The sequence below is a fragment of the Dermacentor silvarum genome, chromosome 4 (assembly GCF_013339745.2).
Source record: "Dermacentor silvarum isolate Dsil-2018 chromosome 4, BIME_Dsil_1.4, whole genome shotgun sequence".
NCBI lineage: Eukaryota > Metazoa > Arthropoda > Arachnida > Ixodida > Ixodidae > Dermacentor > Dermacentor silvarum.
Window position 1 is genome coordinate 21,192,271 of NC_051157.2, and position 27,073 is coordinate 21,219,343.

The following is a 27,073-nucleotide window of genomic DNA, read 5'->3' on the forward strand; positions in this document are numbered from 1 at the left end:
TCTGTTGGGGCGAGAAGATCTTTCGAATTCTAGTTCTGCAGAGCGGAACAGCCAATTGGATTATCCACTCATAGCGCCACCGACTTAACCCGTGCAGCAAATACATGTCGATGCATGTCGCGCGACGTCAGATACCAGTGCCCATAACTAAGACGGCGCGAAAATGCACTCTGAGATGTTGACGCTCCGTAAGCTCATGCTAAGCTTCCGATGTTATATACGAGGTCACGCTATATATACACCAGACAGCAGGAACAGCAGTAGCAGCCATATAGCTTCAAGAGATTTGCGTCTCGGGAATCAGTCGCGTTGAAAGCTAGCAGACACGTATACGCTATCGGAAAATCCGCAGGAAACATAAGCAGCCCTCAGACCCATCGACTTCCGAGTGAAAAAGGGATCCTGGGTGGACAAGTTCGCAGACTCATTTCGATAGCTAAATCTCGGAATCCATGGGCAATACCTAGCCGCGCGCGCACGCTCTTCGAAGCATTCGAGATATTCTTGTGAGCTGCGATCTCATCAGATAAGTTCCGTCATATTTTCTTTATTCCGGTTCGGTGCGTGTTTTTGTAAATCGACTTTTCTTCTGTTTCAACTGTAGCAGGCAGCAGGATACTAAAAACCTGTGTATTCGATTGCTATCATACTGCGGTTAGCATTCTTAGAATACTTTACGCACTTTCCGGTATCTATCTAGCTATATATCTATTTGTATCTCTAAACACTTTACCGCCAACTTGGGTCGCTAGATATCTGCCATCGCGTATGGGAACGTATCATCACTAATTACACGCCCATACCAGAAAAGAATGCTAATCGAATGAACGTCGCCAATCATCTCCGAAGGATGGATGCGCGACCATTTTTTTTTTAAGTATAGCAGCAAGAGTAACATTAAAGGTTTTGTGGACCGTCAGCCGTCAGCCACGTGTATTGGCTAGAACCAGCAGCCACAGGAAGGCGCGTGATTTGCTTGTAAAGTGTATGTGCACGCACGCACATACACTTTACCACACGTTTACCGAACTTCCAAAGTGTATGTGCGTGCGTGCGTGCGTGCGTGCGTGCGCGCGCACACACATATTGCAATTTCACAATTGTACATATCAACTTGGAACGACTTCTGAAGATGAACCAGCTACGACATATCAGTTGTCAAACTTGCAGTAGAGTGCAATGTTGTTCCGATTACATTTTTTTAAAAACAAAAGCCGTTTTATGCATTGCAGGACGAAAATAACTGGAACGTCAATGCATTTCATTGCACTCTTTGGGAACGCTCATATCGAAGCTGCTGACATCCTCATGATTCGTTCTAAGTAGAGATGCCTCGCAAAATGCGCCCTAAAGTCACCGCTGTAACTATGCGCATTTATAGCTCTAGCCCTGTGTAGTACTGACATTTCGGTTTCAATTTAAATAAGCTTAATTCGCATATTTGTTCACAGCCCTTCCACACGGCGTCTTTTGCAGCTTAGGCGTATAGCTTCGGGACGCGAAGCTCCAAGCAGTCAACATCGGTCTGGGCACACACAGCTGTGTAGTCGCGCCACGCAGCTCGCCAGAGAGGCTGACGCGATTCAACGGCCCTGTCTGGGAAGGGACGAGAGGAAGCGTGTTTTTACGAAGCCGCCGAGGTCTGCGAAAGGCGACACTTGTAGGGCATGCCGGCGAGAATCAGATACGCCGGAAATTCTGGGACCCATGTGAGAAATATGCACGCGACTGCTTACTCAGACAACAGCCCACGAGAGCTACGATGCACACTCTCTGCCGAGCGACCGCAGAAATAGCGGAGAGCCAGATGGATGTTGGCAACGCTTCTTCGGCAGATCTTACGGTGAATTCTTACGACGACAGCGAAAAGTGAACTGCATGCAGAGTGCTGACTTTGCAGAAAGTCAAATGAAAGCACGACAAGCAAACTAATGTCAGTAACTGCAAGTCAGTAACTGCAAGTCAGTAACTGCAAGTCAGTAACTGCAAGCAAAAAAAAAAGTTAGTATTGAAGTAGTCCCATCGCACACAGAGTTACTAACTTAATTTTGAACAGCTATTCGCTAACGCAAGAGATACACAGGCGCATAGAGTTTAACTTTGTAATATCTGTCGTCCTGCCTGTGGTCTATTATGCTGCCTGACGGTATATAGTCTTAGTACAATATCTTGATAAACTGTGGTTCATTTCATTATGTCGGATTATAATTTATATTCAACCTCTCGTGACACACACATGCGCAGGCAGGATATAGCGAAAGAGGAAAGTCCTTCACATAGCAAAGTATGAATAATTTTACCATGCATTTTACCTGCTTTTGAAACCATACAGCGGAATGCGGCGGTACGGCTATACCACAACCCATTCGATGCATGTAAAGTATACTGTGGCACCAATGCTAAATCAGATATGATTCCGCGTTGCCTTGGCTTACCTACAACGCACCTAATACACAGCCCATGAAGTTTAGTGCGTTCGGACGCGTTCAATTTCCTCGAAACATGTTTCTATCCGTTAATATTTCATCATGCAAAGCGCTCTTACCAGGCTGAAAAAATTTCAAATCACACAATAGTAGATATGCTTCCACATTATACGCAGGGGGCTGTCGATCACAAAATTTAAAAAAAGCGCTGTCCGCAATGCGTAAGGGCCGCACAATATACCATCGAGAGTGAATATAGAACTAACAAAACGACAGAGCGCTATATTAATAAGATAGAAACGAACAACAACGCGGGACCGTCTGATGCTGAGCGCAGCTCTTCCGGTCTCCGAAGCCGAGTGCGCAGTGGTGAAACCATTTCCCCTTCCCGAAAATTATCCGACGGGAAGTGGCCTCTCACATGAAGGCTCCTCAGCTTCCGCCAGTAGAAGTCTGCTTGGATAAACAACGGTCTCGGTAGCGACGCTAGTCGCCGCGCAGATTTGTGCGTGCTGAAGAGGCCTTTCCGTTTACTCCTACTTCGGTCTGTATGCTCACAACACAGTCTACGTGGATACAGTTTTTTTTTTTTTTTTTTTTGGTGCGATGTAAAAAAGAATGCACTTGTTAGGAAAGGTACTCACGCGACAGGGCACCCATATTTATTTTTTATTCCTCCTTTTTTTTATTTTGATATATTGCTTCCTCTTGGTAAAGGCTGCAACACTCATTTGAGGGTGCACGATGTAGCGCATTTTTTTCGCATGTTGGAACTTCTGATGCAAGCTGTACGTATAGAGCAACACTCGAAAAACCTCTTTTAAGACTGAAAACAGAGTAGTGTTTCTTGAAATTTCGATGCCTTAAACATCCGCAGTGACGCCGCTGAGCAGTCGAAAGCAAGGTGACGATCACTCCGACAAACCATTCGCAAAGCTATTACGTTAGATGGTACCGCATGTTGCGTCATTTTGGTTGCTTCCGCTAACTGCAAGTGATATCGGGCGTTGACACTCTTTCACCGAGCACTTAACAACCGAGATGGGGCGAAGGTGCACGAAATTAGAGAACAAGTGCAGAAACCTCCTTCCGGTATAGAACAGTATTGGCAAGTAGACGTCTCGCGTCCTCCTTGGTTTCTTCACATTCCAGATGTTTTCGCTGGAGTACCAGGCATAGCGTGTAAATTCGAAATTGACCAGTAATTAACAAGAAGCGAGATACCTAACATTGTCACATATTTACACGGTGCACCAAGGCTACATTAATTCTAGTATAGAAAAACAATCACGTGCCTCTGTGAGGTGCCAACATCTCCTTTCGTGCATAATAATAATATAATAATAATAATAATAATAATAATAATAATAATAATAATAATAATAATAATAATAATAATAATAATAATAATAATAATAATAAAAGCTTGTAGCAAGGCCTAAGCACAACGTCATTACATAGACGCGGGCTATTAGACCCTGATAACCCACCACTTACGCATAACACACCGTCCCGGCTACTCTTACCCATTGTCTGCGCTGACACTCTGCGGCGCCACCTGTCCTGTTGCTCTAGACGTTTCAGACATCTGACAGTGATGGAAGAGACATGCGATCGAAACGTTGCGTCAGGTGCGTCAGGAATAACTGCCAGTTGCCACTTACTAAACCTAACTGACCATTGCCAGAAGTGTTGGCCTTAGGTACAAGATACACGTCCTTCACGAGTCACCATAGACAGAAAGGCATAAGTAAAAAGACATGCGTAGACACCGTAAACGTTCCCTATGACGTAAATCTGAGGACATTACATTTCTGTTCTACGTATATAGCTTGCATGGCTTTTACGCAAGAAAGGTATGACTTCATTGTCAAACATTCTTCTGCCGGCACAGTGAGTGTTCCAATCAAGTAACTTCAGCCTTGACACTGTCATAGGGAGGGGGAAAATGGGGGGGGGAAAAAAGGCTTAATAGGTTGAGTGTCCTTCATGTGACGGCGAGGGAACACATCATTTGCGTTTTGCTAGTTTTATCATTTTTAAGATAAAAGGTTTGGACATACTGGGAAAGAATGTGGTAAGGGGAATAGAAAGAGGAAGAGAGTGAGCACTGAGTGCACGTGGAAGGATGCACAGGAGCACTATAAGCGGTCTCTAAAACCGGTGCACTTCAGGTAGTGTACTAGTGCACGAATCGCTTTTTGTGCCAGTGACGGACTCAGAGAACGGTGTCGAGTCCAGTCGGTTTAAGGTTGTCCAGAGAGAGAGAGAGAGGCGTTGGACGTCGTAGCGAGGAAAGGTACACAACAGGTGCTCGTTGGTTTTATCACACCTATAGGAGTCGCAAGTGGGGATATCGGCCATTCAAGCGTTCGTAAACGCCACTCCCAGCCACAAGCGGCACAACAAGGTTGTTTCGCCGCGGGAAAGGCTAGATGGCATTTGTAGCCGTAGCAATGGGTCCGTAATTGAATACAATCGGTAATTGAAGGCACTTGAAGAACTACCTAAAGCTCATGATTGTGAACTATGTCACCGAAAAGCCGGCACAGAAATAGGTCACATTTTGTGAGTCAGCTGTTCACAGTATCAAGTCTGCCTTACATCACAGAACATACGATCAGATGATATCGGACATTAGGGAAATACACCATCATGCTCGGGAAACAGGGCACAACATAATCTTTCAGTGGATTCCTGCTCACTGTGGCACCGACGGCAATGACTTTGCTGACAGGGTTGCCCGGTCTGCCCACGAAGACACCCAGACGCGTCCAATACCTTTGGCGAGGACGGACGCTGCCAGAGAACTTCGCCGGCTTGCACGCAAAAACTAAATGTGGTCTAAATAAATTGGGAGCCTCCAATTAGGAAACTTGCATCACTGGCCACTTGCTTCGCAAGTTTAGAATAATATATATATATTTGTTTAATGATATCAGTGCCTAATCAGGAAGTGCAGGATAACTACGTGGTTGAAAATACCGGAATGGCTAAGAGTACTAAATAAAACGAGATAAGGTGGGAGAAAAAATAAAGCAAAAAACGTGGGCAGCTTGCACTAGTGATGCAAGGGTTGCTAGGTAACGCGCGGTGACGTCATCACGGTGACGTCAACGAATCGGGGGCAACACTACTTCAGCCAACCAAGGGAACAGGCTGGCTTCAGGACGAGATATTCTGCGATGGATCATATCCATGTCATCAACCAGGTAATAGAGAAATCTGCGGAGTACAATCAACCTCTCTATATGGCTTTCATAGATTATGAAAAAGCATTTGATTCAGTAGAGATACCAGCAGTCATAGAGGCATTACGTAACCAAGGAGTACAGGATGCATACGTGAATATATTGGCAAATAACTACAAGGATTGCACAGCAACCTTGGTTCTCCACAAGAAAAGTAGAAAGTTACCTATCAAGAAAGGGGTCAAGCAAGGAGACACAATCTCTCCAATGCTATTCACTGCATGCTTAGGAATAGTATTTAAGCTCTTAGACTGAGAAGGCTTAGGAGTGAGAATCAACGGCGAATATCTCAGCAACCTTCGGTTTGCAGATGACATTGTCCTATTCAGCAACAATGGGGACGAATTACAGCAAATGATTTAGGATCTTAACCGAGAAAGTGTAAGAGTGGGGTTGAAGATGAGTATGCAGAAGACAAAGATATTGTTCAATAGCCTAGCAAGGGAACAAGAATTCAGGATCGCCAGTCAGCCTCTAGAGTCTGTAAAGGAGTACGTTTATCTATACGTCAATTACTCACAGGGGACCCTGATCATGAGAAAGAAATTTATAGAAGAATAAAATTGGGCTGGAGTGCATACGGCAGGCATTACCAAATTCTTACTGGGAGATTAGCACTGTCGTTTAAAAGAAAAGTGTACAATCATTGCATTCTACCGGTGCCAGCATATGGGGCAAAAACTTGGAGGTTAACAAACAAGCTCGAGAACAAGTTAAGGACCGTACAAAGAGCGATGGAACGAAAAATATTAGGCCTAACGTTAAGAGACAGGAAGAGAGTGGTGTGAATCGGAGAACAAACGGAGATAGCTGATATTCTAGTTGACATTAAGCGGAAAAAGTGGAGCTGGGCAGGCCATGTAATGCGTAGGACGGATAACCGGTGGACCATTCGGGTTACAGAATGGATATCAAGAGAAGGGAAGCGCAGTCGAGGACGGCATGCAGAAAACTAGGTGGAGTGATGAAGTTAGGAAATTCGCAGGCGCAAGTTGGAATCAGCGAGCGCAAGACAGGGGTAATTGGAGATCGCAGGGAGAGGCCTTCGTCCTGCTGTGGACATAAATGCAGGCTGATGGTGATGATGATTATGATGAATTAATTGACTTTGCAAAACGAGGAAAAAATACCCCAGGCTAGGACACGCGATCCTCAACACCACTGAGTTGGCTCGAGTCTCCTGGCACACTCTGTCGTTTTTAAAACATTGAATACTTTTAGCTGGGACACCCTGTGTACAGTTCGTCTGGGTAGCGTGGCGTTGCAGTCCCCATTGTTCTTATCGGTACAACTGCGAATGTAAGCTGTAGTGTTCTACGATACGTATTTCGTGCGCCGTTGTTCTATATTGTGTGCGCAGATGCGCAGCCGTTATGCTATTGTGTGCGCAGATAGTTCCATTGTGTACGTTGGCTTTCCTGCAGTTCGTTTTCGGTGCTCACGGACGAATCAGTGAGACACAGAAAGCTTCGCTTTAATAATAGTGTCGCATCAACTTTCCTGTGACGACTTAGGAAGCACATACGAAAGAAAACTATAAAGCGTTATTTATAGTTACTTGGTTGGTTTTCACTCTGCAGTTGAGGTAGAGAGCTCTGCCATTACCACTAACAGCGCTTGGTTGAAGTCACACGACCTAAATTAGCACCTCAGTTCTGCAAGCACGTATATGTATATTGGGTGTCCCAGCTAACTTTAGCCAAGCTGTTCAATGAAAAAAAAAAAGATTTAAGAAACACGCTGCAAGATACAATGATAAAACCTATACGTTGTTTGGTCCTCAGTGGTCTGATGACTAAACACCGCAGATCTTAAGATTGTATCGCGCAACGTGTTTTTCAAATCTGTCTTTCTTTTTTCGGTGAACAGCTTGGCTAACGTTAGCTGGGACACTATAGCGACGCAAGTACAGCTGCAGCGGAAAAAGATTAGCACAAGTGACCGATGACCGGAGCAGGGAAATTGCAGTACGCGGCGCTCTTGTTCCCGTGCACGCTGCTATCTAAATGACAGGTGATTCATGTTTCAAAGAGGGTAGTGCCTGGCACTTTCATTTAGGCGTGCTAGGGAACAACAGCGTAGCATACCGCAATTTTTCTGCTCGGGTGATTGGTCACAATTGTGCTAATCTTTTTCCGCTGCAGCTGTACGTACCGCAGCGGTAGCTTTAAGTGGCAATGACATTACGCTGTTAAGCGCAAGGTCGCGCGTTTGATCCCAGCCGCAGCGGCCGTATCCCAATGGGAGCGGAATGCAGAAATGCGTGTGTGTACTGTGCGCACTGGATGCACATTAAAGAACGCCCAGGCGGTCAAAATTAATCCGGTGGCCCGCACTTCCGCGAGCCTGGTGAAGAATCCCGGTGATGCAACACTTCTTTCTTTTTTTAATTCTTGCATTTTACGTGCCAAACCACAATCCGGTAATGAGGCACACCGTAGTGCGGGACAACCGGATTAGTTTTGAACACAGGGGGGGAGGGGGGGGGGGGGGGTTCTTTAACATGCCTCCAATGCACGGTAAACGGGCGTTCTTGCATTCCACCCCCATCGGAATGTGGATTCCGCGGCCGGGATCGAACCTGCGACATCGTGCTCTGCAGTGCGACGGTAACTTTTCGGTAACTGTTCGGTAACTGTTCAAGTTACCGAACACCATTTATGTTACGAATCCAAAAACAAAAAACAAAAACAAATTGTTTGCTCAAGTATTGTAGTTAGATGCGCGGACCAGCATTTTCATGTACCTGAACAAAGCGACCTTCTGATCTTGTTCGTTCTATGAATACGGCTTTTGTTTGCTTAAACACATACATGGAGGTACACCACCACAGGACGGGTTCTCGTGTTGATGCTGCATCCAGTATTGCGTGGTGTTCTCAGGTCACTTTAAAGCTTCGCGAGCGCTTTTTGTAATCACTTAATTATGGTCTCGGATAAATTGACACCAATTTTCTTGATATATGATGGCAACGACATGATTAAAACACTGACATATGCGGCTGCATCCATGGTGCTTCAAATTCGGAATGATATTTTTTTCTTCAGTTAGCTAGGCCTCTTATTTTAATATTAAAAAGGATTTAAGCCGATATCCAGAAGAGCGTAATAAGGGATCTCTGTGGGATAGTCAGGGGAGACAACTGTGGCACAACCACCGTTCTGAATAAACACTGTTTCCCGATTTCACCAAACGAACAATTAGAAATTGCTGAACTGAATTGAGAACTAAAAGCTACAACGAGATCGAGTAGCTTTTTGGAGCTTTTATCTATACGGAAATTGCGGCTCGAACCGGCTGTGACTTCCCATACGAGTCGCAGAACATGCGACCACGTACTATCTCACTTCAGGCCCGTTTGTACTTGTCTTTCCTTACGTCATAAATAAGTGACCTTGCAGCCATGGGAAGCGACAAACCGAAGCGCATCATTCTCGCACGTTTGGTCCGTAAGAGGGAAAGAGGGCAATGTATAATATGTATATATAGTCGTGTCACGTACACATACGGTGTCTATTCGTGTTTTTATCGCCATACGTGATGTCAGACTATTTTAGCCGTATTTTAGCTTCATTCGACGGAAATGGCCGCTTCAAAGGCATATAGGTAACCGCATGTAACTGCATGAGTACAGACTATCGTTGCACGCATTCATACAACGCAACCCCGCTGGTGCCTGTGGAAACAACCATACTACGGCTGCTAAGCTACTGGCAAATTGGCCTTGACATTGCGCCTACTACGTGCTTTGGCAGCGCGTCAATACCCCGTGGAGCACCTCTATTCAAGTCATCGCAAGGTTTTTCGTTACCGTTAGAGTGGCGACAACTTTGTTCCCATGTGATCATCATCGCTGCTTTTGAGCAGGAGCGTGCGAACAGCGGAAACAGTTCACATTATGTGGCGCATGATGGTGATGATGATGATGATGATGATGATGATGATGATGATGATGATGACGATGATGATGCAGCGGATGCAGTAACGGCGGCAGCACATAGCGAAAGTTGTCCATAATCAAACACAGGCACATACTAAACTAGCACAATAAGGCGGGCTGCTCTGACGCATTCTGATGCGATTGGCCAAGAGTTCAGAAGGACCGCCTGTTGGGCTAGTTGGTCTAGAGTTTGGCCAAGAGTTGCATGTGTTTAACGCTCCAGTTTTTGTATTACAGTTTTTACATTGAGAGCTTCTGTATTAGCAGCCCAGGGCAAAGGGAGTCAACACATCAGAGAGAGAGAGAGAGAGAGAAACGAGAAGGGAAAGGTAGGGAGGTTAACCAAGGACGTGCCCGGTTGGCTACCCTACGCTTGGGGAGAGGGAAAGGGGAACACATCAGACTATATACATACATCTACACGTTGGCCTCGCTCACCCAACTTACAGTGCATGCACAACCATGGCTCCGTGAAGACTTGTACAAAGGAGGTCATTGGCGAACCGTAGGAATGACGGGGTGTAAAGCATCAGACTATACGTCGTATTGATTTGCACACTGTGTCACGCATACGATTCACTGGACCCGCAGGTTCAGTGGCTTTTCGCTTCGCTCCACTACGTTTCTGTCTCGCTATTGCACGGTATTCTGGTAATATAAGAACCATTGTAGCACCATGCTCCAATGTGACAATTATGTGGTAGCTCAGTCATCGGGAGTGAGCATCATCGCTTGAGAGCGAACACTTGCAACTTGACAGTGGTTTCAGGTGGGCGCCAGGTTTCTAGTGATATAACGAATTTTTTTGCCCGAACAACACATGGCAGCAAATTAACGCTTCGAAAATGTGCTGCGACACCATATGTTCATAAATATGGCTTTTACGTGGTAGCGTCGCAAAGCAAAGCCCAGAACCAATTGATGTGCTTACATTTCCCGGCACCACCATGCTGGCTTAACCAGGCTTCAGTTTCGAAATTCAGCGGGTATCCCCACAAGCCAGCCTAAGGGTGTCGGTCGACTGATGCGCCATCATTGAATGACAAATTACTACAGCCGAACCCGGATATACTGAACCCACATATAACGAGTTATTGTGTATATTGAACAGCTGTAAAATCCCCTCTAAATGCCCTGCAAATGTATAGGGCTGGTGCACGCGTGCATACAACGCCCGTTGACCGGCACATTCGATTTATCGAACGCGGAGTCACGCCGAAGACCTCAAAGTGCACTTCTTTCTGCACTTTGAGGTCTTCTGGCACCTGCAGGTGGAGAGGAGAATTTGCAGTCAGTTGAGCCGTGTGGGTTGTGTGTGCAGTCAGTTGAGCCCCGTCGAGCTGTTCGGTTAGCCCACGTGCTACCTCGAACGTCAACATTCCTTCTTTCCGATTTTCGTGGCGTCGTCGTGTGGGTTGAGTGTCTATTTGTGAGTTCATTTTGCGCAAGCGATGACCGCTGCAAGTGTAAAGAAAATAATTAACTTGGACTTAGCAATGAAGTTGAAAGTGATCCAGTAATTTTTTGCAGGTAAACAAAGTGTGCTTGCTTTTTTTTTTTTTTTTCTTCCCCGAGTTGCGTGCAGTAACTCTGCGGCCCTCGGACGCACCAGTCGGTAAGCCACCGTTTGCCGCATGACCTATTATTTTATATATCGAATTACCTATATATCGAACATTTTTTTTTTGTGGTCCCCTTCAGATTCGATATATCCGGGTTCGACTGTATATTGATACTGCATCAATTGAAGCTGCTTCGATACGTCGTCGCTATCGGCGGTTATTAAGGCGAAGCTTTCTTTGTCTCTTCCTCCCACTTTGCGGCTGCTGGCTGCTGCTGACTTTTCGATTATACAACCACTTGGGCCGCTGGGTATTTGCCAGAATAAACAGCTCGGGTCATTGCATGAGTATGCGCAACTGCGCACGTGCCCCCGGGTATGTCGCAGAATCGACAACTTGGGCCATTGGGCATGCGCAACTGAGCATGAAACACTGGGCATGTGAACATTCTCGGTCAGAATGTTCACATGGTTGTGTATGTGCCCGAATTGGCAAGCAAAACAAGACTCAAGAAGTGAAGAAGTCGTCAACACAAAAAAAAATTGGAGGACGCTTAAGCGTGGAACGCGATAGCGTTCAAAGATGCATGACTGCTTCTCACGTTTCCCGGCAACTGCAGCTTATGTGTGGACACAGAAGTAAAGGGAGCAATATGGGACCAGAGGGGTGCATTGAGCGAAAAGCGTTGAGCTACAGAGAAGTGAAACGAAGACACTTCAGTGAACACCAAGGAAAGCTTCGCTTATCACAAATTCACACACATGCGTGGGATCCGCCGAGTTTTCAAGGGAAAGAAGCAAAAAAATGTTCATCTGAATAATAAAAAAAAACTTTTAATTGGAACGTTTATCTTACCATGCATTCCTAGAACATACATTTATTTTTGGCTGTGTGGCCACATTTTATTTAATCGTTCGTTCGTGTTCTTCTTCTTTCTGGGGTTTTACGTGCCAAAACCAGTTCTGATTATGAGGCACGCCGTAGTGGAGGGCTCCGGATTAATTTTGACCACCAGGGGTTCTTTAACGTGCCCTACAACGCAAGTACACGGGGGTTTTTGCATTTCGCCTCCATCGAAATGCGGCCGCTTGCTTGCTATAGCTTGCTTGCTTGCTTGTTTGGCAATCTGCCAGTTTGCGTGTGCGGATTCTGAGACATCGTGACGATTTATTTTCGACATGATAAGTAAGTAGAGACATCTCCATCTTGCTGCTTGCCGAAGCGTCTGCGAGGAAAACATGCCGTTGTCTCGAACGCGATGAAACGAGCAGCTGAGGTTAACTGAAAGCGTTCTTGGGGACATTAGGCAACTTCTTGTGCAAGTAAAGACGCTGCAAGTTTCGGGCCTGATACGAGTGAAAATCTCGGACCTGAAACACTGCAAATCAGGCGTAGTATGCCGACAGCCACTCATCTTTTGAGGCAAATTGTTTTTAAGGACGGCCGACGGTTACCGCGCTGCAGCGACTGTCTCGACAGAAAGGCCCTCAGCCTCGTGGAAATCGTGCATTGCGTTTTACTTCACTAGTACGTTCTACCAGACTCCTTCAAAAAGAAAAAGAAAACTATTGAATGACCCTGCTTCTGTCGTTTTGAATTGTTGGGCGTTTATGACTATGGCTACCAACTTCCATACATATAACACAGCGACCTTGCACCCTGACAAGGTTGCAGTGTAACCTAGCAATGCAACCTTTGCGACCTGTTTGGCCTGCAAAGGAAAGACCCGAAGCCTCTTCGCGACTAGCAGGCGGCGGATAAGACACGTTGCATCGCCTTATTTACTGCACCCTAAGTACAGGCTTTTTTTTGTCAACTTATCAGATTGTGTCGGCATAGCGATATAGCATTCCCATTGACACTCGTGTAAATTACCGGTTTCCTTTAAAAATATGCACATCACCTCTTATTTTCTACATCTCGTATTTTGAAGACATGTGGAGTAGGTAGGATGGCATGTATTTAGGTAGGGCTGCTATGTTTGCCATTGAGAAAGTGCTTCCTTTAGGTGAAATGGGAAGATGAAGGAGAGATAGCCAAATGCTTAGACTGCAACAGATATAGTAAAACCTGAATAGCTCAAGCAGGCTAGGTGTATATTTGTCGCCGCCCCGTTTCAAAGGGGATGCCTATAGAAATTCTTATCATCACGTTGGGCACATTTCGCAGACATGAAAGATGTCAAAACGCGATAGCCTCCGTTAAGGCGAATGCATTTACAGGTATACGCGTATACGTGTGCGAGCATTCACTAAATTATCGGATTTTCCGACGCAGAACGATTTCACTGTCCTTGGTCAGTCGACCACGCATCCCCCCGATACACTGGCCGGCCTGTGCCCACGGCAGCGCCGTTGCTAATTATATATATTGCCGATCTCGAAGACACACGACTCCGTTAGGTGATGGAGTGTGTATGCGTGCTCGCACGCACGGGGTCACGCTGTTACGGCCACTGCACCCGGCAAATATAACATGTCGTAGACGGTGGACTAGCAGGTAGCAGAATGACGTCACAGAGAAACGGCTCGCGCTGTGAGCCGTTATCGTCCTTGTTTATGTGCTGGACAAGCAGGCCTAGTGTCTTTCTGCAACTTTTTTTTTTTTTTCGCTTTTACACCTGGTCCTTTACACCTGGACCTTCATCTCCGGTTCTTTCTGCGCGCTGTACACTGTAAATTTAGCTGAGTGCCATCGCGTTTTCTTTCTTTCTTTCTTTCTTTCTTTCTTTCTTTCTTTCTTTCTTTCTTTCTTTCTTTCTTTCTTTCTTTCTTTCTTTCTTTTATTTTTGCAAGCGAATAGCTTTTTCCTTGACTCTTTCGCTCGTTCTCGTGGTCGGTGGAGGTCGGACTTTCACCGCCACTGCAAATGGCACGTGGTCTCGCACAACCGAGTTGCGGGATGGCTTCGCCATCGAACGCCAATTATTACGTATACACATTATAGCTCTTTGAGACACGCTTGCAGTTGTGCGACGGCTTTGGGATGTCTGTTCGAAATGCTACGGTGGAACGATCGGGAAGGACAGCCTTGCTCTTCTCCCACGGCAGCCGCATTTCGGCGGAGGCGAAATTAAAAATCGTTCGTGTCATCACTTGGCCAAAACTAATCCGGAGTCCCCCCACATACGGCGTGCCTCATAATCAGATCATGGTTCTGGCACGTAAAACCCCATAATTGATTTATTATTATTTTTTTTTTTACTTTTCCTCTTCTCCCGCCGGCCTCCCTCCCTGTGTTCGGCGGGAGAGGAGGATGGCAAACGTCTTCCACGCCAGTGCTCGCACCGCTGGAGATAACTCAGATATAACGAATCGGCTTAAATGTACAGCCAGCTATACCGCCGCTATAAGTATGCTGGTTAACAGCTATGCTCTCTACGAAATTACGCATTGAAACAGCAGACGCTATCTCAATATCTTCACTGCAACAAATATACGCCTTAATTAAACGGATCCTTCGTTTATAATAAAGCGAATAGCTTTCCAGAAGCGTTCGGCCATTCGCTTACAATGACAGTCATCGTCGATGGTCCCGGCACATACCCCCCCTCTCTCTATTTATTATTATTATTATTATTATTATTATTATTATTATTATTATTATTATTATTATTATTATTATTATTATTTTTTTTTGAGCCTGTCTTCTTGCGTTCATTTATACCTGTGCAGTTGCAATCCCATCTCGATGACACAAGGCCATATGCTGCTTTGAAACTGAGCTGGTTTACGCATCTTTTCTGATTGCCAGCCGTGAAACAGACGTATACGCAAGATGAAGCAGGGATTTATAAAGAATTACTAAATAATTTTTTTTCATCTTCAAACTTCGCATTACGCGCACTGCCCGAAAAATAAAATAGAAAAAAAAAGACTTTAACCTCAAATAAGTGACAGGCAGCCCGCCGCAAATGATACGTGATGTTGCCGGCCCCGGAGTGGCCATCCAACACTTTTATTCAACTCTGCAACTACCGAAAACAAAGACTTAGAGCAATGTTCGTCGAATACGTATTTATATTATACAAGGCGCTTCAGTGACGAATACCAAGAATAATTAACCTAGCGGATTCCAAGTAATATGATAATTATCGCCGGTCCAAATCCATACCAGTAGCGACCATCATAAATCGGGCGATAGCACAACAAGCCGACGGCGTCGAAACTGCTGCTCGCAATCAAGAGGTCGCTTTTAGTCAGCTTATTCGAGGCTCACGGCCAGCTCACTCGGTCAGATAATTACATTGAAAGTCTGAGTACAATGCAAAGTATCAAAGTCCAAGCCGTCAGGATATGCCTTCGTCTACCGCGGAACGCGTCGACGACAGAAACTATTGCAATCGCTCAAGATTACGCAACCAGAGCGCACATTGCCATTGAGACAATGCGTGTGTACACAACACACCTCGCCCGGACCCCTACCCACCACTTCGCCAGTCTCCCAGTAAAAAGGACCCAGACGACATTCAGTACAACGGTCTTGGCGCACCGTGCCTCCCTTACATCAGGGTACGCAACTGAGGCAAGGCCGTTGATTGCTCCATGGTACGTGAGCCGTCCTCAAGTAATCCACACAATCCTATAGGGCTTCGGAAGAAGGAGAACTTATCGCCATCTGCACTTAAGCAACTTTGTTTAGTCCTCTTAAATGAGAAATACAACGACTGCACACGCGTATACACTGATGGCTCAACTACATCAACCATTTCCGGTGGCGCTGTAGTTATACGGACAAAAGGAGTAGCCCAACGGATCTTCGCGTGTCACTACGCCTACAGCCGCAGAGCTCGCGGCTCTCCACGGTGCACTTCATATGATTAATACTTATAGAGTACTGGGAAATGGGCACTCTTCTGCGATTCAAAGCCGGCATTACAATGTATCTAGTCGTTGCCTCCGACATGGACTAACGACCAACTGTCGCGCAAATCGTGGAACTTTACCACCACTCGAGAGAAAAAGTCCACAAGATTACTTTTCAATGGATACAAGGCCATTGCGGTATCATTGGAAACGATGACGCAGACGGGACTGTTCGGACGTCACATGAAGAAGAACACTGCGGCCCGATTCCGCTCTCTAGGACAGACGCTGCGAGACAGCTTCGCCTTCTGGCACGCGCACTCTCGTTAGTCGAGTAGAATACCGCCCATATAAGGCACACCAAGCTGCACACACTCTACTATTCGCTGCAACTCTGACCTCCGCCTCCATGGACTGAATTCACCGACGTGAGGCATCTCTTCTGCGTCGGTTGTGGTTTTGTGGTTGCGAGTTGACTTCACGAGCTCTTATTAAGCACTAATTGTAATGGCTGACAGTCCTGCAGGTGATGTCTGCGGCTGTGAGGAAAACATTGGCCACCTATTGTGTCACTGTCCTCAGTTTGAAGCACAAAGACAATCTTTATCCAATGCATTCAGGCGACTAGAAGAAGTAGTTTATTGATTGGAAAATGTAGAGAAGTCGGCCGGAAAATGGAGTATCTGGCCTGCTACTCTACGTCAGGGAACGGAAAAGGGAAAGAAAGAGGGTAATAATGAGGTATGATAATGGGAGAAACGAGGTGAAAGAACACATCGCATAAATGGTACCATCACAAGCACGAGTCCAGGTCCGTGTCGCCTAAGAAACGGGAAAGAGCACGCATTGCCTCTATCGTCTGATAACTCTCCGGCCATGCGCCTAGCAGGAGGTCCTCCGACAGTGTTATGTTGTCTAAATGCCTCAAGGTAGCTGCCAGTGTCAGTCTTTCGCGCGCATACACAGGGCACACCACGAACACACGGTCTACAGTCTCTACAATGTCATACGCTGAACAGTCCCGGGAGTGTGCCAGTCCAATGATGTGCAAGTATTTGCACGTGAAAGCGACGCCTAATCGTAGTCTGTGTATCAGGCAGGTATGAGGGCGTGGAATTCCACGCAGAACATAAAAGTGCATAGCGGGATCCAGCCTTTTAAGGCGGACGTGACGAGCGTCTGGCTGGGCCCAGTATCTTCTCGTCGCACTCCTCATTAATTCCGACAGTAGGTACGTGATATCCTGTCTAGAGAACGGCACTACAGTTCGCAGGCCATTGCTGAGGGCGCGCCTTGCTTCAGCACATGTGGGCTCAATGGTAATGAGATGCCAGGTGACTAGATGATCGCCCACTGAGCGTACAGACACTAGTGGACACCGCCCCGCGCCGAGCGGCTCTATAAGCTGGCTTTCCCAAGCGGACCCGCTGCTACCATGCCCGCCATGAAGAAAAAAAAAGAAAGAAAGAAAAAGAACGTTTCCGTCCACCATAGCGTGCACCATGCGCGGATTTCCAGCGCTGTAGTCGTACTCCAAAACGTGCTGTACCAATAGCAGAACTTAATAAATAAATAAATAAATAAATAAATAAATAAATAAATAAATAAATAAATAAATAAATAAATAAATAAATAAATAAATAAATAAATAAATAAATAAATAAATAAATAAATAAATAAATAAATAAATAAATAAATAAATAAATAAAACACCACATAATTTGGCTGGCGCGAAGGCTGCAGGTCCGTGTGCACCTTGGTCAACAAGCACACTATATCATGACGTCGGCACATTCACCTAACCACCGTTCTACTATAAAAGCGAGTTCCTATCGAAAAAAAGAAAAATTCTTAATGTCACACCTGTTTATTGTAGTAAAATTAGCGAGTGCGTTTCGTTCCCCCCCCCCCTTTTTTTTTTTTTTTTTTTTGCAGCGAGAATAATGCTTTGCAAACACTGCTGCAACAACTGACCATTTGCAATATGCACCCTAATGTATTTAGTAATAAGTTGACTAGTTAAATTCTAAAAGTGGGCGAATATTCGAAGTTTCGAATATGAATCGAATATTTCACATTAACTATTCGTATTCGTATTCAAAGAGGAACTATGCGGCGTTTTCGAATGTTAGAAACTTACCAAACATTACGTAACAACCCGCTGTTAAAGTCTAGCTACTGTTTTCTGTCTGTTCAACAAAGTATCACAAATATCATGAGTGAAACAACGACAAATCTTTTTGAAGCAATGCAGAAGCAAGATGGATACTGCAAGCCTTGTTTTTGGTTTTGCGACGAAAGCCTACATGACAACCTGTGATTTCTACTTGTGTTCTGTCACTGTTTTTGGCAGGCTAGTCACGCAGCACTTTTATTTTCTATAAGCTGCAACTTGTGATGTGTTCCTTGCAACTGTCCCTTATACATTGCCTGCGGCATCGACACAGGTTCTTGTTTTCTTTTTCCACCAACGACCGTGCTCGCCGCTACCGTCGTGATTTGAGTGTTGCTTGTTTTTCTGGGCAAAAGTTCGCCCAATAAAGAGTTCAGTTCTCAGCTAACACTTTTGGAAACGACTACAACGCGACAATAGCCACGTTTATATCGCATTTCCTAATGCATCACGGCAATACTCACCGTTTCCGGTGAGTGCATTTCGCCGGTGAGTGGAGGAGAGCACACGGCGGCGCAGCTGTCTCACTTTCCCTCTCTCCCTCGATGCGACACGCCAGCGTTTTCATGCACCGCGTGAGTCGACTTTTCGATCTATACCATCTCCTGACGAATTAATGCTATTCGCCTTCCGGGCGCAGTGCCCCGGTTTACATGAATGCGATACTAAGTGGTTCATTTGAGAAAGGAAAGGTTGGCGCTATCTTCTGCAGCCCTTGAGGGAGCACGGCTCAGCGCCAGATGCGACGCTCTAGAAATGCAACGCGATGCGCCACTTGCGGCTAATATCAGCTATGACTATCATGGTGTACTCTGATGGCAGCTGTACTCTTCGTGAAGCATTTGCCAGCCTATATTGACCTTTCTTGTTTATGATTACATCTGGCAACAACAACAACAAAAGTGATTATTATTATTATTATTATTATTATTATTATTATTATTATTATTATTATTATTATTATTATTATTATTATTATTATTATTATTATTATTATTATTATTATTATTGCTTACAATATGCGTACATCAGAAGGCAGGCCCGTCAAAGCCAAGGAAATGGCTTGCGTGACTTGGCCCGGCACGTCGGCAAGCAGAAACGAGATGGCCACATGTACAGCAATAACACGCTAATAATAATAATAATAATAATAATAATAATAATAATAATAATAATAATAATAATAATAATAATAATAATAATAATAATAATAATAATAATAATAATAATAATAATAATAATAATAACATAGAGCCACAACACTGCAATAGAGTGTGGGTGCTCCGATGCATAGAGAAAGAAATTGTTTTTTTCTTTCTCTATGTCCGATGTGCATCTGTGCCTTCCGTGCCGTTGTTTACAGGCAGTTCGAGACCGGGGGCCGTTATCAATGCGATTATCATTCTTGGAATACTTGACGAGCTTTCAGGGGATTGTGTCTCTTTCCAACGCATCCCGGCCGCGGCGGCCGCATTTCGACGGGGGCGAAGTGCAAAAACGTCCCGTGCACTGGGGGCACGTTGAAGATCCCGGCCCTGGCGGTCAAAATGAATCCGGAGTCCCCCACTACGGTGTGCCTCATAATGAAATCGTGGTTTTGGCACGTAAAACCCCAGAATTCAATGCAATTCTTTTCAACGCGCGACGGCGCGCTTCGGCTGGCCGCTCCCCAGCTGAAACGCCGCCTCTGCGGTCGACCGGTCCAGCTCTCATGCGACTTGCTGGTGCCGGTGTGACCGTCTTTCAATGCAGTGGCAGTTTAAAGTGCCGTGGCAATTGGGCGGTTTGTGTGTTTCCCAACTCACAAATTTCTTAAAACTGGATATATATCAGGATATGCATGACAATGAATGACGTGTCATGCATGGCATGAATTTGGAGTGCATTTTTCCATGTAGCATTTGCATGTGCAAATTTGACATGCACACGATAAGAATTTGGAGTATAAATTGACAAGCCACACAATACGCGTAGGGTAGGCTCCTCTGCAGCGATCTGGAGTTCCACGTGACTGTTGCGCAACAATTATTTTCACTTTCCATTCTCTTTGGCCCTTCGCCATTGGCCGGTAGGAGGCTGCGCCTACGTTATCACTGCTATTGGCTGCTATGACGCTATCTTTGCAATGGGTATTAAGAAAAGAACGAAGTCGGTGGGAAAAAATCTTTACATATTACATGGACGCGTCCCCGGGGCGTCGTCCGAAGACATCGCTTTCAACTGACACGTATGGATTGAGCCAGGGGGCAGGACACCTGTCGCTCCAGCGAAGTGCCACGGCGGACGCCGCGTCAAGAAAAACTGAAAGCATCCCCGGAAGTTATTAATCGAGAATACGGCATGATGTAACGATTATATGCCAATGCCATTCCTATTCGCGCTTCGTCAGTGGTCAGAGCGACGCTCCGACCACGATATCAAAAGGATATCAAACTATCCATATTTTCGTTTTTCGAGTCACCATGCATGAAAACGGTGGCTGCTATGGGCGCCTGGCGGCCAACGATAAGGGGCCGCCTTCGTTCGGCTGCCTGGCGACATGCAGAGGCCCTCTTACCGTAAGTCACTGATAACTAAGAGCTACGCAAAGCGATAAAAAAACCAAACTCGCCAGCAGCGGTGGTTTGCCCACTTGGCAGCCTATGCTGAGAGAAAACAGAAGCCTTCTGTCTGGAAGAAGCGGTAGAAGACGGCTGGAACGCACACCTAGTGGACGAGATGGTCTATGCCGGGGTGACGAGGTGAAATTTGGCCAGCAAACTTTGTCAAATGAATCTTTCACGCTGTATATTTAAAAAAGTTTGAGGACACAATCGAATTCATTAAAAAACACATTGTCGAAAAGCGGCCAGAAAGTAGCCGCGACTTCTATAAATTGCAACGATGCATTGTGTATACGCTAAGCGATGACGGTGGTGGCTTCTGCGTTGATCTGTGTGTTTCCGGATATTTTTACGCATCCAAATGAATGCTCCACTTCATACGACCTGGAAACTCAGCGTGCGAGTCGACTCATGAGTGTTGTAATATATAGGTTCATTAGATTGCCTTTTTTATTATTATTACAAAAGCTCGAGAGGTAACGAGCTCACGAAACAGCGATAGGCGGCTAAAGAATTTAACAAACGATTCCGGGAAAGGAACAAGCCGAAATCAGGTCACACTAAGTGGAACTGGTCTCTGCAGTCTACCAGACCAAGGCTGAAACAGTACACGTACGGCTTGGGAAGGCCTTTCTATTAAACCCGTCATCGGTCACGTGCAGCTTAGAGTGCTCACGGGAGCGTTCGCCCGTAAATCGCGACTGCCACACAGCTGTGCATATTCTATACGTTGAACGTTTCCGTCCCATAAACCTCTTTCGTCAAAACCTTTCACTATGGAGGTCTGTTTGTGGACGTTGGTTTGTGGCACGTCCGTCAATCGATTAACATCCTTTTCCTGAGATGTCGGAACTGCAGCCACGTGTGCCTATAGCTGGACCCAGCCATGATCGGGCCGGCTGCGTTGAACGAGCCTTCAGAGTGCTGACAAAAGTGTCCATCTCCTTACGGACAAATGATCATGTAGTGCTAATACCATCGCTTCTGGCGACACTCCATCTGCGCCACAAAAACACCACTTGGTTTTCGATACGCTGCGGCTTGGAAGCTTCTTCGAGGCCACCTGCCAGATATAGCCTCATTGGCTATCATTACCGGAAGCAAGGATTGGCCGCCGTGATGGAATCCTCCCCTCTGGATCCGCCAGTGTGCACTGTCCACTGTGCCCAATTGCTGGATGAACAGGCATACTGGCGACACAGGCAGACACTAGCGCCATATTTCCGCCTAGTTTTCTTGGTACGAAACACTATAGGTTGAAATAACGGCCGGACTTGAGTGCGCACCTGGGCCTAAATTTAACACCCGGTTAGTATTTCGCCACCAAATACAGCTGAGATATTACATGAAGGCCTGCAGACTATGTTTTCTTATGTTTTCTTTATTCCAATTTCCCCCCGATAAAGGTAAACAAATGTTGCAGTTACATTGGCTTCATTGAGAATTCCTTATGTTTTGCCTTTCTTTTTGCCCTTCAATCTCACTCTCTCTCTTAGTATGTTATATTTAAAAATGGGCCATTACATGAACCCAATCGCCATTCTAAAATAAAGTAACTTCTTAAGCAGCAGTCAACATGGTTTCAGAAAATGCTTCTGTGAAACTCGACTGTTGCTTTTCACTAACGACCTGTTCTCTTCCGTAGACCTTGGTTGTCTTATATACCGCATATTTCTCGACTTCCAGAAAGCCTTTGACAATGTTTTCATCGTCTTCTTCTAAAGCCAAGTAATGACTCATACAACTATTCCTTTACTTCTGGTGTACCACATGGCTATCCTGGGGTCGCTATTATTTCTCATTTATATGAATGACTTGCCTGCATGCGTTTCTTCAACAATTAGATTATTTGCGCATGACTGCCTATTTTACCCTGTAGTAACTAACCCGCATGACTGCGCAGCACTTCAATCGGACCTCGACAGTAATTCATCATGATGTAGCGACTGGTCAATGAACGTGAATATTAGCAAGTGTAAAACTATGAGGATTTCTCTCAGCGAAGTTCCTTACAATTTGTTTTCGTACTTTTTCAATGGCTCCAAATTGATTTCCGTCCATACGTATACGAATATCTTGGTGTACACATTTCAAACATGGCATGAACACATTAATTATGTAATTAACAGTGCAAACCATAGTTATTTTGCGCCCAAACCTTTCTTAAGCTCCCGTCTCACTAAAACTAACGCTCTATAAAACATTGGTTAGGTTCAAGCTAGAGTACGCTTCGTCATTCTGGGACCCCCCCGTCATCAGCGGGAGGTACGGGCAGGGGGCAAGAATTTGAAAGGAACGTGTACCTAGTAGGTCCACGTGAATGAGCTCAGTGGTCACTATTAATACGGATCGTTGCCTATGGTGTCACAGCCAAAGCGTTTTTTACTAAATGAAAATAACTCCGTCAATAAACCAACCATTCATGTACTTAGGTGTACTAATATACATGACGTATCGTGTCCCCTTAACAACGGCACTATACACGGCGCGGGGAGGATTGTATCTGAAGAGAACATGCCGAAGTGGGTAACCCGCTGGGAAAAAGAAAGAAAGAAAAAAAGAAAGAAGACACACGCACACACACACAGAGAGACAGACCGTCTGAACTTTTTGAACCGTTTAAACAAGCACTTCACTGGAGCGCTAGTGCAAATTGCAATGCTTAAATCTTCACTAGAGCAGTCTTGCAGTGACTGACCCACAGGCTACGTCTTCGATTCGCCTTCTCACATTGATTGTCTGCAGCAATCATCGAAGTTTGTCGCCGCTGAGTGAGCCGCAACAACGTGTGACCGTCGTCGAACTTCTCATATGATGTACGTAGTTCGTGTGATTACATCCTCGAAAAGACTACACGCATCACGCGGATGTCCATGCATGTCGTGCGCCGGGCTCTTGCAGCGCTCAGGGCGCTACGATAGTCAAACAGGAGAGTATAGTATTGGCTTTGCAAGATTGTAAATTATACGGGGCCCCAGCGCCGAGCCCTAACTGCCTTAACGACAACTAAGCTTATAACGTGCGTCATGACTTCGGAACTTTCGGCGACGGATGCACACAAACAGGCGAATGAAGATGAGCAGTCTATGCAGTGGCACGATACGAGTCTTCGCCAATCATCGATGACGCCCAGCGCACGTGTGTTTGCGTAGTCGGCGTGTACCAAGGACAGACAGAAATATTACGGGAAAAGAACGCCCGGCCGTATACGATGTCTGTGCTGCCAGAAAAGGTGAAGCTTCGAAATGGTGCTTACGAATTTCACGCAGGATATTTCCGCGCCGGCGACGTGAGACCAGGAGCTGGATGCTGCATTCGCGCCCGCATGCGAATCGCACGAGTTAGGAGCGTGGACTGCGGAGGAGAGGGTAGCAGGTGTTTCAGCACATGTGCAAACAAATTACGCCGGCGCTCACGCGATGCCGCGCTCTGTACTCGCAGCCGCCGAAACGTTTAGTGGGAGAAGAGCGGGGGAAAAAAAATAATGAAAGGCAGCGGTCTTTGGCAGACAGGCCGTCACTGAGGGAGCTTCCGAGAAAATTCCCCGCTACGCGGTCATCACGGATGCGTAAGCAGCGGCCGCTGCCGTGGCTGTGTTCTCTGCGCATAGGCTATTTTCATACAAGTGCACCTATATATTCAATCGCCTATTTTTATATGGTCGTGGCCCGCTACACAACCCAAATATTGAATCGTTTACGCATATGAAAACATTTCCCGCCGGGTCACTGCTTTCTGAAAAGGTAAAACTACCCGGCGAGGTTGCTTAGTGGCTACGATGTTGGCTGCTAAGCACGAGGTCATGGAATCGAATTCCGGCCACGGCGGCCGCATTTCGATGGGGGCGAAATGTGAAAACGCCCGTGTACTTAGATTTATGTGCGCGTTAAAGAACCCCAGGTGGTCCAAATTATTTCGGGGTCCCCCACTACACCGTGCCTCATAATCAGAACGTATTTTTGGCACGTAAAACTCCATAATTTTACAAAAGGTGAAACTATAAAAAAGAACAGAAATCCGCAATTCTCTTCGGCCTTCATTATTCCTAACTCAGACGCATGTGTGCTGCCATTACCACCAGTGTCTTATCCTATATTATAAATCAAGCGACAAGGGGTAGCCATCACCAGAAAACGGCGACAACATGCACGTACCTGTGTTCATTGTTATCTCGAAAAATAAATAAATAAAAAAAAACACCGGTGTCGGTCGTTCGATGGAGATAAGAATAATATCAATTTAATAATCGAGGGATCAAGTCATAACATAAACCATACCTCGCTTAAACCTCTTTTATAATATTTATTGAATTAACGTAGCTCTTAAAAATGAACTTTTTTTTTTCTCCCCATCTATATCCCCATCTCCTCACCTGTCCGGCCCTCCTAGTTTTGATCGTCCATATCTTTTTCTGCTAATACATTGTTTCAGCAATAACCAACTAAACCTTATTTCCGGCTCATCCCAATTTTGATCATCCATCTGCGCGGAACTATCATCAATTTAAAGCGGAAGTTTCGATATGTCGCAATCGCATTAATAGAGGCTTTATTTATTTATTTATTTTTGCTTCATAGCTTTACTTACTCACTTCTTTATTTACTTATTTTCGGCACAAACAAGCAGTGATTGGAACCACCTTCTCGCCACCGACCCTGCGACCCACGATTCTGTCGCCTTCAAAAAAAGCACTAAACGATATTTCTTGTAAATCACTCCTCCGTCTAATGCTCTGGGGCCCAGAGATTACATAAATAAATTTAATGACGCGGTGTACAGTCCCAGTTCTCAAAGTTAATAGAGGGCTCTATATCTTGTCGGCAAACGTGTACGCAGTTGTTGCCTGTGCGGCCATCGACCTCGTCACTGACAACGTTCCAGCCCCCCCCCCCCCCCCTCCCTTTCTCCCCACAGGGAACCGTCGGTGGTGTGTCTGTAATAAGCGGCAGCAACCTCCTCACAGGTAATACAATCAGCCACCGCCGGCAATAACACGGGTCCACCGACGCTAGCGGGAAAATCTCATTTCAGTTGCGAAGAAATCGTGACAGTGTGACGTTTGGTCATTGAACAGATCGCTGAGTTTGGAAGATAAGCCAGTGCTTATGATTGGCCGCGAATTTAATTGCGCGTGATCCCGACTACATAAAAAAAAAGAATGATGGAAAGCATATCAGTGTGTAAAGGCAGAACCGATATTCCACCCAAGTTGCCTGTCACGAGGGAAAAAAAAAACCTATTCGAAGCTTTTGGCGTGGCTGTCGTTTGAAACGTAGCGAGCGTTCATTGACCGAACTGCGGAAGCAGCCAACACTTGTAAGTGGGAGCCACTGAAAACCGAGGTGCTCGACGTTTACTTAAGAACCATATAAAGTTTACAGGCAACTAAACCAACGAATGAACAGTGAAACTTATTTTTTCACTGAAGTGTCGATGTTATTGTAAATTTGATGGTTAAGTTTGCTAGATGTTCCATATTCTGAACAAAGGAAAAGGGAAATGAAAACGGAAGTTGTCGCTTGTAGGAGCCGAACACACAACATCCTTTGTATGTGTTCTGCGCCCTGTGTGTGCGTTTTCTCCTCGTCCATCGTCGTTGTCGCGCCTTCACTTCAGATCAACACAACATCCGTGTGACGCGCTTGATGGAGTGCATTCTTGCACTAATGCCACTTGCACTAATACGCCTACACTTGCACTAATGCGCCTATAGCGCGCCCTCTCGATCGACGCGCCCGTCAATGCGGCGGGGCATTGCCACCTTCTCCAGCACTCCCATGAGCGCTCTTATATCTACATAGGTGTGCGGTCCTCCTCATTTTGATCATCCATATCTTTTTCTGATAGAACACTGTTTCAGCAAGAACCAACTAAATCGGAGTTTCACTAATTTCATGAGCCTGCAGTTTCACGTGCGATGCGATAGCGCAAGGTCTGTACTTCGTATGATTGGTGTACATTCAAAGACAGTCCGCCCCCCCCCCCCCCCCCTCTTCCGGATTGTACAAAAACCACCCTTTCACACTGCAGGAGCTACAGACAATCATTACTGCTGCGACCGGGCGTCCGAAGATGTGCGATGTGCATTCACCGTGGAGAAGTGAGGGGACGTGGGGCTAGGCCAGATATCCAGGACGTTTTTAACACACGTACATTTTGTACAAGATTGATGATGAATACTGAAGGTAAGATGATCACGTTCAAGTTCCAGCTGCCGATTTTCTTCACTCAAGCGTCCGTCTCTCTTAATCCTTCCGTCATCCTGCTCCGGTCGCCGTTCGCCAATCCGGTGTCAGGAGATGGATGGCATCAT

General features: G+C 45.7%; 1 protein-coding gene across 1 annotated transcript in view; it reads right to left on the bottom strand.

The window, feature by feature from the left end:
• LOC119449602 (scavenger receptor class B member 1) overlaps positions 1–24,039 on the bottom strand; it is an 88,914-nt gene extending 64,875 nt beyond the window's left edge. The window contains exon 1 of the mRNA XM_049665330.1: positions 24,017–24,039. The gene's annotated coding sequence lies outside the window, so the exon portion shown is untranslated. The remainder of the gene's footprint in view (positions 1–24,016) is intronic.
• Positions 24,040–27,073: the final 3,034 nt, after the last annotated feature.